Consider the following 16989-nt stretch of genomic DNA (forward strand, 5'->3'; position numbering starts at 1 on the left):
TCGGCTGGAATTTACTGCAGTGCCTTTAATCCTGATGGACTCGTTGTGTATTTAATATAAATATTCTAAGTGCTTCTGTGGGATTTTCTCCTAGAACTTGGCATTTAGCTAAAAGGCCCGTGTACGGCAGCTACTGTTTCGTACTGAGTCTTCTCTCTGCATTTTCTCTTGTTGGACAATCGTTGGGCCAGATTCTGTGCTGCGTCTCCAGAGAGACGGAACGCACAGAAGGCACAATCCAGGCAGGGCCAAGGTGGCTTTATGCCACCTTTGCTGCCCAGATACCAGGCTGCTGCAGGGGCCAAAATGGTCCCTGGCATAATTTAGAGCAGCCCCCAACTGCTCCAACTTATGGCAGCCTTTTCTGGGAGGCAATGCAGCTCAGAATCTCCTTAGCATTGAGGACTATGGTTACTGCCCCTCCTGTCCCAGTGTAGCTTCTCCTCCTGGACTTGTGAGGGTGGCAGTGAAAAGTCAATGACGTCAGCTCTGCTGAGTTCTGCCTGATCACACAATGCTCTTTGTGGCTCCTGTCCATGGCTGGATCGATGCATGAGGGTAGTAGTGGGGGTCCGGAATGGGTCTCATTGACTATTAGGGTGCAAGAAGTCCGGGAGGGGTATCTGAGTTTTGAACACAGACCATTCCGCCTAAATCGGCTCTGGGGATCTGGGAAATCTGTCCCCCGCTTCGTTCGGCCTAGTTCACAGCTGTGTGTGGTTTTTACTAAAGTTTTTAATTTCCTCTCCTTTTTGTGCTCTGAAAGGCATTTTTTTGCCCGCCCCCCTTCCCCCCCCAAGAGCCACCGAATCTCTCATATTCCAGGTTAGCTCTGGCCCTGTCTAATCGATCCCTGATCCAGACCTTTTCCTCACACAGGTTGATTTGTGTGTGTGTACACACGCTCCCTGGCAAGGTGAAGCTCAGCCATGTGTTTCTGTTTAGAGGAAGTTGGCCTGACAGTTCCAGCCCTCCTCCTCGGTGGGAAACGCTGGGTTCCAAAGCCCTGGAAACATGTGAAGGCTGCAATTTGACTCCCTTGGCTTCCACTTCCCGGCAGAAAAAGAACCGCTGGTGCCAAAATTCAATCCTCCCGGGGAGGCTGGAAATATTTAGGACACCGTCCAAGGATCAATAAAATAAAGAACAGGCCAGGATTGTTGGGCTCCTTCAAACAATAAATTCCGAGCCCTGGGGATACAGCGGCGGTGAGGAAGGCCAGTCCAGAAGGCCGAAGTCGCCATGATTCTTGGGGCATCACGGTCGTGCTGGAGAATTCAGGCCCCGATTCCTTAGAAAGCCTGTTGCTGTAGAGGGGGAGAGACATGATGTTGAGTTAATGCTGGGTGAGTATGTGTTCCCTATGGACATCCAAGGGCAGCAGTCCCGGTCCCCGGTTCCTACTGAAAGGGGGTAATTAGGTTAACCCCAGGTGTGGGATAGTTGTGGCTTTCTCAAGTGTTCACTCATTATTTAGCTGTATTAATGGAACGCCTAGGAGTCCCAGTCATGGGCCAGGACCTCACTGTTCTAGGTGCTGTACAAAAACAAATAGTGCTTGTCCCAAGGGTTTACAATCAAAGTATAGCTGGAGGCATCATCCCAAGGACGGGATCCTTGCGCGGGCTCAGAGAGCAAAACCCCTTCCAAGGAAAGAGAGGACGGGGCTGCAAGTAGCATCTCCTCTCTTTATGGGGAATAATTCCCTGCTCTTTGCCCTCCGGCTGCAACTGTGGCATTAGTGGATTGGGCTGGGAGTTGGGAGACCTGGGTCCTAGCTCTGCCACAGACTCGCTGTGTGACCTTGGGCAAGTCCCTTAAGCTCTCTGTTCCTTCATTGCCTCAGCTGTGTACAGGGGATGCTTGCTCTAGAATTGGCATCTTGGCTTGGTCCTATCTTCCTGGCATTCTAGACTTGCCAGGCGCTGTGAGCATTTGCTGGGAAGTAGCAATCAGAGCTAATGCCCTTTCCTTGGTTCTTCTGATTTGCCATCTTTCTGTTATATTCGTCTAATGTTATGTTCACAGGATGATTAGATAGTGGATGAAAACATACACACTCTTGCTGGAAAATTGCCATGTAGCACAACTTTATTTCTTAGAATTCGAATGATAGCACCCAAGAAACCAAAAACACAGAGAGAGAAAACAGGCTGCTCCCTAAGACGGTGAAGGCACAACTCACCCCACCTTGCTTTAAACCCGTTTTTTCCAAACTGAATCAGATGACCCAGTTCACATGGCTTTTGTCAGAGCCCTGCAAGCAGGACCAGGAAATTCCTCATACGCATTGATCGTGTGTCACTGTTCACCAGTTTCCCAATATGCCACCTTTAGGAATTCATCTCTACCCAAACTGGGGGGCCATGAGGTCTCCGAGTAGCCCAATGCCCTCGGTCATTCACTTAAGGAATTGGTCTGAGCTGGGATAACCCATGCTGGAATTTGATGGATGAGAAAAAGAAATGGATGGTGATGATGATACATTGGAAACAAAGGACCCTTTGAAGCTCTTGTGGCTTGCCAGTTAATGTCCCGGTCTTCCCCTTTGACAAATAGAGAAGGGTGTCCCAAGTTATCTTTCTTCTGAGTTAGCAGCTTTATTCCTTTTCTCTGCACAATCTGGAGCTCCTTAGCCAAAAGTGAATCCAGATACCAGGCAATTTCATCCATTTATCCTGTAGGATCACAGCTCTTTCTCTGTCTCCAACCTTGACCACTGTCCAACAACCTGTCCCCCAACCCCCAGCTGCTCTCTGTCATTCCCCTGCATCTGTTTGTCTTCCACCCCCCTCGGTTTACAGCTTGTGTGTGTGTGTGTGTTTGCACCAGCCCCCTTTGAAGTTGCTTGGTTGTGCGTTTGGCCTCCCCTTCCCTTTTCTCTCCACACCCCTTGCCTGCCCCTGGTGTGTGCATTTCTGGCTGAACGCTGCCTCTCTGTCTGTGTTGGCTGAAATGAAGGAAACGGGTCACCATCTGTGACCTCCTTTATGAACCAAAATGTTGGAGTTTGGCTCCTGTTACAGCTGGTCTAATGCAATTGCTTCCTCCCTGTCCAACAGACACACCCTGGGAACGAGGTGGAGAAACGGGCTTTTCCCAAAACCTTTGAGGATATGGAGCCTGAACGGGTCTGGAGATTATAATCCAGAATTTGCATAATTTGCCACCGTCCTTCCTCCAGCTAGGAGATCTGCGCCCAGGGAGAAATTGACAGGAGTTGGAGGTGAGGCCTTTTCAGTGCTTATTTCTGAGGCCTTGTCTGCAGTGGTGTTTTAGCCGAGGCCGCAGCTGCTGCACTGGAGCAAACCCCTGGCGTAGGCCCTAATTTGCACTAATGAAAATTCTGCGGCACCACTTTAAACTGTCTGCGCTAGGGCTTCGCATTGGTGTGTCTTAAATCTCGCAGTAGGCGAGGCCTCCGGGCATGTCTGCACTGGAGCTGGAAGGTGTCAATTGCAGCTCAGGTAGACCCTACCCCTGCCAGTTGTGATTGGAGCTAGTGCGCTAAAAACCAGCAGCCTAGCCATGGCTGGCTGTCCCAAGTATGGACCTAGGATCTTGGACAGGATTGTCCTGAGGACGACTCACCCCTCCTGCCATTGCAGCTATGTGGCTATTTTTAGCACACTAGCTCCATCCCAGCTAGCATGGGTATGTCTGCCTGAGCTGGAACTTGTATCTTCTAGCTCCCGTGTACACATTCCTTAAGTGACGTGGTCTCAGACACGATCAAGACCTACTCTGATCGAATTACCTCCGGACCCCAGGGTAAAACCCACCTATGATGATAGAAGCTACGGAGAATGAGGAGGGAGATTAAGAGGAAGCAGAGGAAAGAGACACCCCTGAGAAATCCTTTAAAGGGCCATCTGCCATCAAAACCATGTTGCTCCCTTGGCCGGCTTTCTGTGCGCACAACTGTTAAACAGCTGCCGAGCCTCTCCCCAGAGGTGGCTGCACGTTCTGAAGTTTACAGCCTTGTAAAGGCATTTGGGGGCCCCCTCTGGATGAAAGGCCCACGGTTAAATGCCAGCTCATTATCACTAATATTGTTGTTAAATTCCAAGTGAAACACTTAAGGCTGAGCGTCCTCTAATGATGGGATAATTAGGGAGGCGGCTCCGTTGCTGTAGTTTTACAAGGCTGTAATGAAGCTCTCACAGGGACGGGCTCTTGCTTCAGGCAGGGTGAGGGAATTGGGTGCTTGCCGAGGAAATGGTGAACGGGAGCCGTCTATTATTATTATGCTGCCGATGTAACAATGGGCACCATTAATAAGAATCCAGCTTCTTCTACAACCCACCCCCTTCCCAGCAGCTTGGGAGGAACCCCCTTGGTTTCGTGGCCAACCAGGAGATGCGTGGAAGAGAATTCATCTAAGGGCCACTTCCGCTCTCCCTGCTGTGGCTGCTGCCTTTGCATGGAGTTCAGTGGCTTGCTGAGGCGCTGGGAAAAGGGTGGCCTTGGGGCGTAGCAGAGCGGAGGTGGGGATGGGGCAACCGGGATAGGCTTTGCGGAGGAGGAGAGAGCAGTGGGGATAGGAGAGCGGAGGAAAGAGCAAGTGTGGAGCAAGAACCCGGGTTCAGCATAGCCCTTCCGCGCCCCCCGCCAGCGTTAAATAAGTGGGCGCTGGCATGGCACGGGTTGCTACAGCACCCACTGCTTCGAGCCTGCTGTCAAAGCTCCCCGACACCAGCCAGTCTTCTGCTGACCCAGCGCTGCCAGCCAGTCTGCCGTGGAGCTCTGGAAACCTCTGGCTGTCTCTGCTATCCGCCAGACGTTCTGATTCCAGGCCACTTTGTTTCCAGCATTTGTGCCTGATGTCAGCGAGGGCTTCAAGGCTCGCTCCCTGCTGGCAGGAAACTCACTGGCACATCCGGCGGTGCCAAGAATAATACATGTCTGTGCTAAAGGCCTGGGTCTCATCTGAAGACCCGCAAGTCTCATGACAGATAAAGGACTGTGGGAGGAAGGAGGCTTAGAATTACTGTTAAGCCTTGGATGGGAATATGAAAGAAGCATATGTGGGAAAGAGACAGGACTGTCAGTCTCCTGGGGGTAGGATCCACAGGCAGTGAGAGTTTGAGATATCTATCCTAGGTACTGATATGGTCCTCATCTGAGCGCCTCACAATCGTTAATGCATTTATCCTTGCACAATCTCTGTGAGACAGTCCAGTTATCCCCATTTTAGAGATGGGGAAACCTAGGCACAGAGAAGCTAAGTGACTTGCCCAAGGGCACCCAGGAAGTCCGTGGTGGAGCAGGGAATGGAATCTGGGTTTCCCTAGTTCTAGGCTAGTGCTCCTAATCACTGGATCATCCTTCCCCTCTTTAACCTGCTAAGGGAATGTGCCTTTGGGCCTAAAACAAATGGCCAAAGATGCGTGTTTGTGCCACACTGAAAAGGGAAGCTGCGGGGTAGTGTAAAGGAAATTGAATGTGATGTCAAAATACATTGTACAGATTGTATCAATCACTGCTGATGAAAGAGGGATCAGATGTTTACATGGATAACAAGAAGAGTCGGAGTTAGAACCGTTATACTAACAAAAAGATGTAGGGAAAGAGAGAATCCTCAGGGTTTGGATTTTAAAGCCATCTCTAAACCAGTCTCTCAATCCTAATCTAAAGTTAGGGTGATGCCTTCATGGGGGGCAGATTATCCCACATTTGTCTACTGCATGATTCTTACACCTGCCTCTGAGCTGGCATCTGCTGGTGGCCACTGTCAGAGACAGTGCCTGGATCTCATCCATCCTGGCAACTCCTCTGTACATCTTAAATTCACTAACAACCTCAATTTTAAACAAGATGTCATATGCTGCCTCTATTCCCAGAATTGCCTCCAGTTTGCCAGGGTCTAGGGACCCTGGTGCTGAGTGTAGGTACCAGCATATCATGGAGTGCACAGGGCGAATGACTGAGTTTTTTCCAAAAAAGATTAGCGACTGTGAGTGCTCCAATTTTGAGGGCCCAAATTCAGCCACCTTTAAAGGGGTGAGTGCTCAGGGCCTTCTGAAAACCAGGCCTCTTTAAGATGACCTCAGAGGGGTCCCAACATCATGAGTCAATTCTGACCGTGGTTTATGACTCCCTGTCTCAGACAGGGTAATGCATGGGAATGCAGCACGGATTAGTGAGGATGTTGCGAGCTGCACTTCCCCTACACCTGGGGAGACCAGAATCCCATCTTACGGTTCTTTTCCTGCTTATGAAGCAGTGTGATTTCATGGTCGCTGGATGTCAGCTGTCACTGGCTGTCTTGCAAGATGCCAAAATTCTATCCCCATCCCCAACTTTGATGTCTTGTCTTTATCAGCCTGGCGCTTTCCCCTTGGTCTGCAGCCTCTCACACAGAGGAATGGCTCGCTGTAGCCATGTTACTGGCTCAAGGCTGTCAGCTAGCCTGAGCCCTGCTGCTGGTGTGATGACCGTGGTAGGCCTTTCAAAACACGGGTGGTCTCGCTGGAATTGTTGCTGGCTATCAAACAGGGTCTGCTTGTCCGAGCTGGTCTCTTTAGAGCTCCCAGCTGGCTTCCTACAAACCACAGATCTGTCCTGAACCCTTTAAAAATCCCTTCAGATGGGAACTGGGGAGGATCTGTGTGAGAGGAAGCTGGGATCATGTGATAATCTGCCAGGCAATCAACCTGGGAAATCGGAGACATTTCCAACAAGAAATAGAAAAATTCAGGCAGGTGTCAGTCCGGGAAGGAAAATGCAAAATCTTTAATGCTGCACAGTGCTGTCCGGCCAGGATCCATATAATAATGTATGGATGCCTCTTTCCCGTACCACCCATCTACTGAAGGAGGCCACGTGGGCTACTGCAAAGGCACCGACTGGGAACCAGGAGAGCTGGGTGCTATCCCCAGCTCTGCCACTGACCTTCTGCGTGATCCCGGGCAAGTCGCTTCCCCTCTCTGTGCCTCTGTTTCCCCTCCCAACCTTTGTCGTGACTCTTCAGGTTTTCTAAGCCCTTCGGGACAGGGCTGGTCTCTCGCTGTGTCTTTGCGCCGTGCCTGGCCCAATGGAGCCCTGACCGCTGCAGAGGTTTGAAGGTGCTATTGTAATACAAATAATACTAAATACTCGCTGCTGTGCCTCCTTTATACAGCACTAGTCTGTTAGGCTCTAGCTACTATTCCACATGCAACCCCCCCCACGCCCCGCCCCGCTAGTGTGCGTACACTGATGCCCCGTCTTGTGCAGGGACACCCTCTTTTTTGGGGAGGGGAGAAAGGCTTCAGGCATTGAAGACTGGCTTGGGATCCTGCTTCAATTCCTGGCTGGGCCACAGACTTCCTTTGTAACCTTGGCCACGTCATTTAATCTCTCTCTACCTTGGGTCACCATCTGTAAGCTGGGGATATACTGGCTGTGTCTCGTTAGATTGTAAGCTCTTGGGAGGCAGGGACTGTGTCTCTGGGCAATGCCTAGCATAATGAGGCCCTGTCGGTGGAAATAGTGATGTACATAGCATGTGATGGGGCATCCACACCCCACACTGGCCAGGAGCAGGGTAATGATCAGCTCTAGCTGCAGTAAGTGTCCGTTTTGGGTGGAGGGGTTAAATTGGGAGGGGGCTGGTGAAGAGCCCAGCTCAGCTGGGAGCTGGCTGGCTGAGAGGGAGAGCAGACCACCAGCTCCCTCCTTGTGAGAGGAGCTGGGCCCAGGCACTGACTCCGGACTGCGGCCTGCCAGAGCCTCCCGGAGGAAAGACGGGGTGACATGGGGCTGTTGGTTTGATTTGCTCCCAGTGACTTTGTCTGTTGTTGTTGAGTAAGGACAGCAACAGCCAGATAAACACTGGCTGGCTTTTACACCCAACCAGGAACACAGCAGAGAGTTTTGCTCCCAGACTTGCAACAACCATCACGCAGCCCTGTCTGTACAGGGCCATGGTATCCATGTATACCCGACACTTGTGCATCTCAGCCCACACACCTGCCGTCTTCCTTCCTCCAGCATCTCCCTCCCTCGCTGATGCACGTGGCCCACTTCCATTTCACCCAGGCTGCATCAGAGCCCCCTTCCCCCACATTCAGACTCTGGGGTGGAGACTTTATAGGGTCTCGTACACAGCTTTCTCCTTCTGCATGTCGTCGTGGGCTATTTCACAATGATTTCTTGCTTTCATTTGCTCGCTGGCTCCAGTGACTGTGTTTACTAAATGTATTCTAATGTAGTCACCTTTCACCCCCCGACTAGACGCCTATTGATCCAGTATAGATCCCAACGAAAGGCTGTTACGAAAACAAAAGCTCCCAGGCTCTGTCAGCACTGTCAACAGCTTCACTGGAGAGAATGGGATGTGGGAATGGAGACTTCTGGGATGGCGGCTAGCAGCAGAGGGCACTCTTGCCAATCTTTAGTGTTATGTTCATAGCATACACCCAGAGAAGTTGGATAAAAATCTAAAATACTCTTGCTGGAAGCCTGCAATGTAACATGACTGTCGTTCTTGGAATTCAGGATGATAACGCTCAAGAACCCCAAAACAGAGCAAGACAAAGCAGGCTGCTCCCTAAGGCCCAACTCAGCCCACCTTACTCTAGGCTGGCTCTCTGCAGACTGATTGCGCAGGATCCAGATCACACAACCCTTAGTGTTCGAGCAGGACCAGGAAATGTGATGTCTTGTAATTTTAAGACAGTTTTCAGTGTACCATAACTAGCTGCTCTGTCGGAAAGGAATCACAAAGGCTGAAGTAGGGGGGTGGAAATGCCTTCTTTTTGCCTGCTTGATCACTGTGGGAGAGCAGCCCCGAGGGCTGAAAGTATAGAGCATGGCCATGCTCCTTGGAGTCAATACAAGACATGCTCAGACGGATTAATGAAATGTCTTAATCATCCGAGTAACCAAGGAAAGGTGGTCTTATTCTCAGAGCCTGTGACTCTGGAGATCTGGGCTCAATTCCCAGCTCTGCCACAGACTCCCTGTGTCACTCTGGGCAAGTCACTTAATCCCCCCGTGCCTCAGTTTCCCCCTTATCTGTAATACAAGGATGATAACACGAAAGGGTGATGGTACCAAAGGAAACATTCAGCAGTGGTTGTGAAGGGCTCAGATGCTGCAGTGACAGGCATGGTATAAGTATCGAGAGAGAGAGAGCTCACTGAAAGAACCATGCTGCAGAAGGGTACTGCAGAATGTGAAAGTGGACCAAAGGAAGAGACTGTGGGTGGAATAACTCCTCAGCCAGGTCACTGAAGAAGCCACTCGGGGGCTGTTGGAAGGCAGGGCCTGCCAGTTCCTGACATATACCGTATGTTACTTGTACCCTCCTGTGTCCAGCTCCGCTTGGGTGGGAGGGCTATTTTGGCACCATAAAACACAGCTTTCTGACAGCTGTTTCCTGCTGGAGCCGCAGTTGGCACGGGAGAGGGGATCAGTTTTCGATGGGAGACACCTCGCAAATTTTTAGACCGGAGAGCTCCATTGGTCCAGTGGAAGGAGCTTCCGGAAAACACAGCAGGGGTCAGGGGCCAAGTGGAGCTACTGGACAATGGGACTGCACTCAGGATGCTGAAGTGTCTCTTATTGCCTGGAGAGTGGGTCACTACTCCACGCTGAAGTGGGCATGTGCAGGGGAGATTTATCAATGTGGTAATTTGTGATTCGCAGTGTCCTGGGAAGACCTAGGATTGCTAATACGCCTCATGCAAGCAAGTGCCCCTGGCTGCCTGATCCACAGCCCCTCCTGCTCCCACACGTTCACCGATGACACACGCACTGCTGCGCTGGCCCCAGCAATCTGCACACGCCTGACAACACGCATGGCGCTGACCTTTCCACAGCAACCTGGCAGATCACCTAGGTGGATACGCTGCTGAGCCAGCCCGCCAGATCTGGAATTGCTTTGTACCCCTTAAATAGCCATTCAGATGCACAAGTTCAGGTTGGGCCTTGTAGATCAGCATCTGACTAGGCATGCCCGGTTGGCTCATGTAGCGGATGGGAGACACAAGAAGGCTGGCCCCACTCTTGGGAGCAGGGTATGGGTACGGTGGGGCACCAGTCGAAGGGATAAGAAAGATGGCGACTTTCTCCGGCTCAACTTGTGCGATAGTGGAAGTGAATTGCACAGCCATGGCCCCTCCATGGACCGTGTCCCCTCCCCACCCCCTCCGGCGATTGTGCATGGCAGAGTTGGACTCTTTGGATAAAGTACTGCAATAAAAGACAGGAAGTAGCTGTCAATCGCTTTTTATTTAACATCCACTCCCCTTCTCTCCCCAGCTTCTCTAAGGAATGGCCGTCCCAGAGGCAATGGAGGGAACCAACACGAGAAAGAAGGCTCCTGGAATATGCTGCACGGCTGCCAAACATCAACATGTGTGACCATAAAACGCAGCCCCAGGAAGCGGAATGCGATAATCTCGAACCTGAAATTGTGAGCCAGGGGAGGTGAGAGGTAAGAGCCGAGATGTACCAGCTGCTTCTCCCCAGGTGTCCTCCTCATGGCACTGGGAAAGGGCACTCTCTTGGGGTGCTAAGAATGAGGTCATGTCCAGGCTCCTGACTGTCTGTGGGGCAAGGGGGGGGGGGATTCTTCCCAGAGGCACTCATATCCTAATTCCCTCCCCCTTCTCCCTCCCCCGCTCCCTCCATGCAAAGCCTCACTCAGCCTCCTGCCACACAGCTGGGCTGCAGCCCTGGGAGATGGGAGCACATAAAACCCCTTTCCAGAACGAATCTGAGGGGCTTTAATCTCTTGGCTCCTTCTCTGAGCTGCATCAGACACTTGACACATTTAAACCCTGTGACCCTCAGCCCCGCTCCAGTCTCCTCTCTTTAGCAGGACCGAATCAACAAAGGGTGGATGTTAAAGGAAGGCCAAATAGGACCACTGAGCAACCTGGGACTTACAAGGGATGGTGTATGGAGAGCACAGTGATGCTTCAGCAGAGGAAGGAGATTGGAGAAATCTCTCTCTTTCTCTGGTCGAAGAATCTGTCCCTCGGCTGACGTTTTGAGTGACTTGTTGGTTGAGCCCAGCTGCAGAAGAGCTTGTGATGAGCCATCTCCGCTCTCCCCGGCCCAAAAGATGCTGTCGTAGTGACTTGGTGCCTCCAGAGACCAAGAGGTTCACAGGAGAACTTAACCTTACATGAAAAGCATCAACGCATGTGAAAAAATATGCAGGGCTGCTAAACTGCAGAGTGAACTAACAGCTCCCTGGAGATCCATGTGAGCTGAACCCTAAAGGGCAGCTGGCCAGGGATTTATCCCCACAACTACTTAAAAATCAAACATTTCTATTTTTGGGGAGGAGGGGGGAAGCCCTTCTGGGTGAAGTTTAATGCAGATGAATGTGAGACGGCTGGTGGGACTCATACCAGGCGGAGATTAGAAAGGGTCTATGTCACGGTTTTGCTTTCTTCTGTTCCTCTCCTGCCATGCAGCTCAGATGATACACCTCATTGCTGCCTGGCAGCATCCTAGGCTGTTGTTTCAATCCTTCGCCCTTCGGCAACCTGGTTAATGCCCCTCTGTTCTGACCTGCAGCAGCCGCGTTCTGTCTCGGGCTGGGCAGAAGAGTGCAGCGATGCCGTCAAAGTGGCAGGAAAGGGGGGTTGAGCTTTGGCATTCCTGCTTGGACTCGAATGAGAAGCAGCAAGTGTGGAGAGAAGGGAGAGGCAGTGAGTGATAAATCCAAGAGAGGATCAAAGACCCGGACAAGAGATTTTAGTTGCAGAGGGGAAAGAGTTGGATTTTAGAGACACGAAAGAAGTGACAGGACTTCACGAGGGACAGACTATGCGGGGAGAAGGCGAGAGCTGAAAGTCGACCGTGGAGTTGTCAGTGGTGACAGAGAAGGGCAGCTTAGGATGAGGAGAAGAGTTTTCAGGTTTGAAGCGAGGGTGGCAGCATGTCTGGTGTGCCAAGCTGGTGAGAAAGTGGCAGGTGGGTGATGGAGAGGTTGGTGCTGTAGATAACACTCTGGGAACAAGATCTAAATGGAAAGAGCTGTAGGTAGAGTTGGCAGGGACTGGAGGTGCAAAGGTCTATCAGGAGAAGCGTGAATGGAGGGAAGGGATTGACCTTAAAGTGAAGGATCTCAGCAGAGTTCGAGCAAGAGTAGAGGGAGCGAATGCTGTGGGTTAGAGGCACAGAGGAAGCAAGAGGCCAGACTGTACATCAACAGGAGAAACTGATTCAGTGTCACTTTCCACACTATTTCAGCTAGGGACTCGTCTCCAGCCTTCCTGACCCTGCACCCCCGCTATTCCTCTCTCCCCACCCTTCCAACCAGCCTCCTTTCTGACCTGCAGTGACCCTGGTCAAGGCAGGTCGAAACATTTTCCATCAACCCTTTTAACTTTTTTTAACGGGAAATTGGATTTTCGACTGAACGGGAAATGGTTGCAGAAAGTGCCTGCTTTAATTGAGAGAAATCCAAATGCTTTTTGTTGGGAAACTGAAAATTAGCATCTGAAGGGTACTGAAATGAAAGTGTTTTTCACTGCCAAAAATGGAGAGGGGGAAAAAAAAGATTAGTTTCTGTGTTCAATGTGTCTTATCTGTGGGAAGCTTCCTTCACAAGGGTAGATCAGCCTGGTGTGGGCTTCAAACTTGAACCACCCAAGCCCCAGCTGGCTTTGCTTTTACCCCAAACTTGGGCTGGAAAGACCTAGCACTGCTCTTTGGCCTGAAGCCCCTAACCAAGCTCTGAGGAGATGATCAGCTGGTGCAACCGCCAGGGGGATGCTTGAAGCTGGATCTTGGTGCGGGGGTCAGGGGGAAGCAGATAGTGACAAACGTTCAGTGAATCCCAACGGCCCCAGGGCAGAGGCAGCGGGTCTAGAGTAGGGAGGATGTGCGATCATTGCCTTACCTGGTTCTTCAAACCTCCAGGGAAAGGGCGGCCAAGCAGCCTGAGACTTAACAGACCCCACTTCTATCAATTTCTCTCTCACAAGTTTCCTTGGGCAAGTCGCTTAGTCACCCAGTGTCTCAATTCTTATCCCTCTGCCTGTCCAGATCCACCCCAGGGCAGAGGCTTTTTATGGCCTGTGTTTGTACAGTGCAAGCACAATGTCTGGTTTGTGTCTGGGGCCCATAGCTGTGGCTATGATACAAATAAATAACAATCAGAGTGGTGATGCTGCGTTCGCATTTTCGCCCCATTCTCCGCTATCACCTGCAGTCGCTGTGGGGAGCTGAGAGATCCACACTCTTCGCGGACCAATTGCATCCCTCGGCTTCCGGCACTGGAGAAAGCCAGGTGTCGCCCCAGTTTAATTTGTTTTAAATTAATTTGCAGAGGGGGGAGCTGGAGGAGGCTGAAAGGTGAAAAGGGCTTTTCCTGGAGCCTTGCCAACTGGGAAATATCCTTTGCAACTTCTTTGTGAAAGCTCTGGTGGCTTCCCAGGGAGGGAGACCTAAATTCTATTCAATTAGGGGTAATAAAGGCCCATGTTTTCCTGCCTCCTAATCCCCAGCAAGGTTGGGAATTTACATGGGCAATCAGTTAATCCATCTACCACTCTCATCGCCAGCCCCTCTGAAGCATGGTTTTGCTTTCTTAAGCCAGCACACAGGAGCGGAAAGCTTCAGGTTAGAAGGACCGGGCAGGCTTTACGGTGAGGCTTGCCCACCAAAGTAGCCTGAGTTGGATATTCTGCAATGCGATTGTTCAGTCCCTGATCATACATCTGGGGCCTTTCTTCCAGGGAGACCTCTTTCCAGGGTGAAAAGAAGCACCATTCATCAATTCCAAGGCCAGCAGGGACCCCGTGATCATCCAGTCTAATCTCCTGCATAACACAGGCCAGAGAACTTCATCAGAATAATCCCTATTTGAATTAGTGCAGATCTTTCCAAAAACTGTCCAATCTTGATTTAAAAACTGCGAGTGGTGGAGAATCTACCACAGCCCTTGGTAAAATTGTTCTAGTGGTTAATTACTCACCCTCACTGTTAAAAATGTACACGTTGTTTCTAGTCTGAGTTTGTCTAGCTTCAACTTCTAGCTTTTGGATCCTGTTAGATCTTTGCCTGCTTGACTGAACTATTTGTAGGTTATGAACTGGAATCAAGTCACTCCTTAATCTTCTCTTTCCCCCCCCCCACCCCCCTCCCCCAGCTAAATAGAGTGAGTTCCTTGAGCCTTTCACTACTAAGGCACCATCATAGGCAGAAAGCATCAGCTGGGAAAAGTCGGCCCAATCTTGGGTGGACTGAATCCAGGGTTAGAAGTGAATGGTTCTTGGGTTCGAATCCTGGCTCTGCCACAACTTCCTGTGTTCTCCGAGTCATGTTGCTGCTCGGTGCCTCAGTTTCCCTATCTGGAAAAGGGTGATAATGCTGCTTCCCTACCTTATTTGTTAATGTTTGTGCACCGCTTGGGAAATATAGCATGTCCCACAAATGCTAAAGATTATTTTGTAACAGATCCATGACCATCTAGAACATCACAGCAGTCACTATGCTGTATGGTGTGAACATCCTGACAGCAAGGTAGATAGTTCCCATATTCTCCTGCTCTATGAAGCACAAGCTCCCTCTACAACTGAACTTAAAAGTGACTCTCCATTAGCTATGAGCTGTATAGGGCCTATGACACACCATTGAGCAATTCTGATTCTGATCAGTAGAAGACAGCAGTGACACATGCTAGCCAATTAGTTACAACGCAGATGCCAAAGGGTGTTGACTGTTGTTGAATTTCACACACACACAGGCCACGCTATGTGAGTGAGGCATGAGATGGGACTGACACGGGAGACAAGTAGGGTCCGCAAGAAGGATGATGCCAGACCTTGCCTCTATGCAGGCACTAGAGAAAGCTGTCCATGTGCTCCAAAAGTCAGAGGGCTGTCGAGACAAACACAGCTGCAGATAAAGGGAAGGGAATGGTATCAACAAAGCAGGGCATTGACTTAGTCTCTGTTGCAAGGAAGTTGGTGTAAGCACCTCAGAGTTGAAATAGGCCTGTGATCTTGGAAAGGTCTCCCTCCCGACTAGTTCTCTAGTTCATCGGTATCTTCTAGGATAAGACTGTGTTGTGGTCCAAAGGCCTGTCAAGAGAGGCGTCTCTCAGCCAGACCATGGTCTGAGAAGAACTAGGGCGCTGTTTGTCTTTGGGAGACTCCTCCCTTGCGAGTGGGGAATTGTTGGTACGGGTCTCTGCGGTGCAGTCACAGCCCCCCAGCCGGGGACTGCACGGGTTTCATGGAGTGGGCTGTGAAGGGAGGCGAGAAACACCCAGAGTCTCAGTGCAGGGATCCCCCCGTGCTCACGCATGAAACAAGCGCTGCTGTATTTCAAAGGAGCTGTGGGTGGAAGCTTTGCAGGGGTGAACTAGGCTTTGCTGGGCCCCGGAGAAGGAGTGAGAATGAGATGGGGAAAAGGGATTTCTCAGCTGCAGGGGCATTCCCGGGGGGAGATGACTTCTTGTTTGACAAGCACAGACCAGCGTGCCAGGAACTGAGGGAAAGTCGTTTGATAATGTGAGCTGAGGGCCGGGCGGAGAATGTCACTGGCCTGATTGGTGAAGCATTGAGGCTTCCCAGCTGCTTCATCCCATGGGCCGTAAACAAGGGAGTCTCTGGGATCCATCCACAGCTGCTTTGATACTGGACTGTAACCTCAGGGCTGGGGTCCAGTAATTCCCATCTGCTTTAGCCCATGGACAGTAGAAGGAAAAGGATGCTTTCAGTCCCTAGTATCAGACAGATCTGGGTTCAACAGAGCCCTGGGGCGGACAACAGGGGCCCTGGATTGAGCCAGTGCCTGGCTCCTATGCGCTGAATTCCCCCGACTCACCACCCTCTGCAGCATCCCCCTCCCCGCCCCCCGCTGTCATTGACACGAAGCGTCGCATGACTGTCCCTGCTGGTTCCCAGCCCGGGGGCAAAGATCGCCATCTGTTCCGTCCTCACCACGGCTCTCTCTTCATTCGGGACTTTGCCACGATCACCTCTCTGCTGCGGTTATCGTCTCACTAACCCCAGTCTGGCGCTCATTTCTCCATCTCCTTCACCGCCCCATCCAGCTTGCCACCACCCCCACTGTTGTCATCCTTGCAGCCGTGTGCTGACACATCACAAAGCAGCCTCTTGGTTCGCCTTAAATAAAGGAGTGATTTCCAGGGAAGGGGGAGAGAGCTAGCCAGCCTGGATGCTGCTCTGCCACTCCCCTTCTCAGCATTGCTTTGTCTTTAGAGGAGTTAATGAAAGCCAGGTGCAGGCTAGAACATGAATTGCAACAGTGCACATGTGTCTATTTCCAGGCATCAGGTGTTCTAGTTAATTCATAGGCCACAGAATTGTATAATTAACTCTTCAGCGGCTGAATAAAAAATATAGTGCAAAAGTCGTCCCGCTCTATTGCATGTCTAATTACCACCCTTACCATTTGCCCTGTGCGGTGTGCAATCATTCACACCCATGCAAAATAGCTGCAATGTGCTCGCAGTCCAACCTGGTGGCATTCTGTGCTGGGGCAAAGACTATACAAGCTGGAGTGTGGTGAATCGAGACTCATGGCCTCTTTCCTTTCCCATTATTGTCCCTCGCCCACTGTTGCCATCAGCATCAATGTGTCTGTCGCTCTTGCTGTCCTCTCTGATGCATGGCGCGAATGCTGCCCGGTGGGGTTGCTGTGTCTGTGGGGTCCACCTTTAATGGGCTACTCAGCGCATCAGCTCTCTCCTCTTTGAAAGAGGCCCAGGCTTCCAGAGGAGGTCAGCACAGAGTAATTATGGGGAGGATGGGGTTTCAGAGGAGGCTGTGATTTAAGAACGACTCTGATCCATTATTATCTCAAGCCATGATAATAAACTCAAGACGGGCACTTTGTCCCCCTAGAAACCTCTCGGTGAAAGGCAGGATGGGCAAATGGGAGGCATGAGATGAAATGAGGAGGTCCCCCGGGAGCCAGGGCTGCAGCGCTCTTCCTGGAGCTGATCTTTCATAATTGGGTTTCTAGATGCCGCCCGCTCAGCGCACTCCTCCTCCAGACTCCTTGGGCCTA

At 51.1% G+C, this 16989-nt stretch overlaps 1 long non-coding RNA gene across 2 annotated transcripts; it reads left to right on the forward strand.

Moving 5' to 3' along the window:
- The first annotated feature begins 917 nt into the window (after positions 1 to 917).
- Positions 918 to 16319, forward strand: LOC140903964 (uncharacterized). Of its 2 annotated transcripts, XR_012156395.2 has the most exons (4): positions 918 to 1346; positions 3063 to 3226; positions 10249 to 10423; positions 10811 to 16319. It is a non-coding gene; the product is annotated as an uncharacterized LOC140903964 (long non-coding RNA). The 2 variants fall into 2 exon arrangements; XR_012156394.2 differs by having other exon boundaries at positions 10249 to 16319.
- The last annotated feature ends 670 nt before the right edge of the window (positions 16320 to 16989 follow it).

Source organism: Lepidochelys kempii, chromosome 27 (genome assembly GCF_965140285.1).
Source record: "Lepidochelys kempii isolate rLepKem1 chromosome 27, rLepKem1.hap1, whole genome shotgun sequence".
In the NCBI taxonomy this organism is placed as follows: Eukaryota; Metazoa; Chordata; order Testudines; family Cheloniidae; genus Lepidochelys; species Lepidochelys kempii.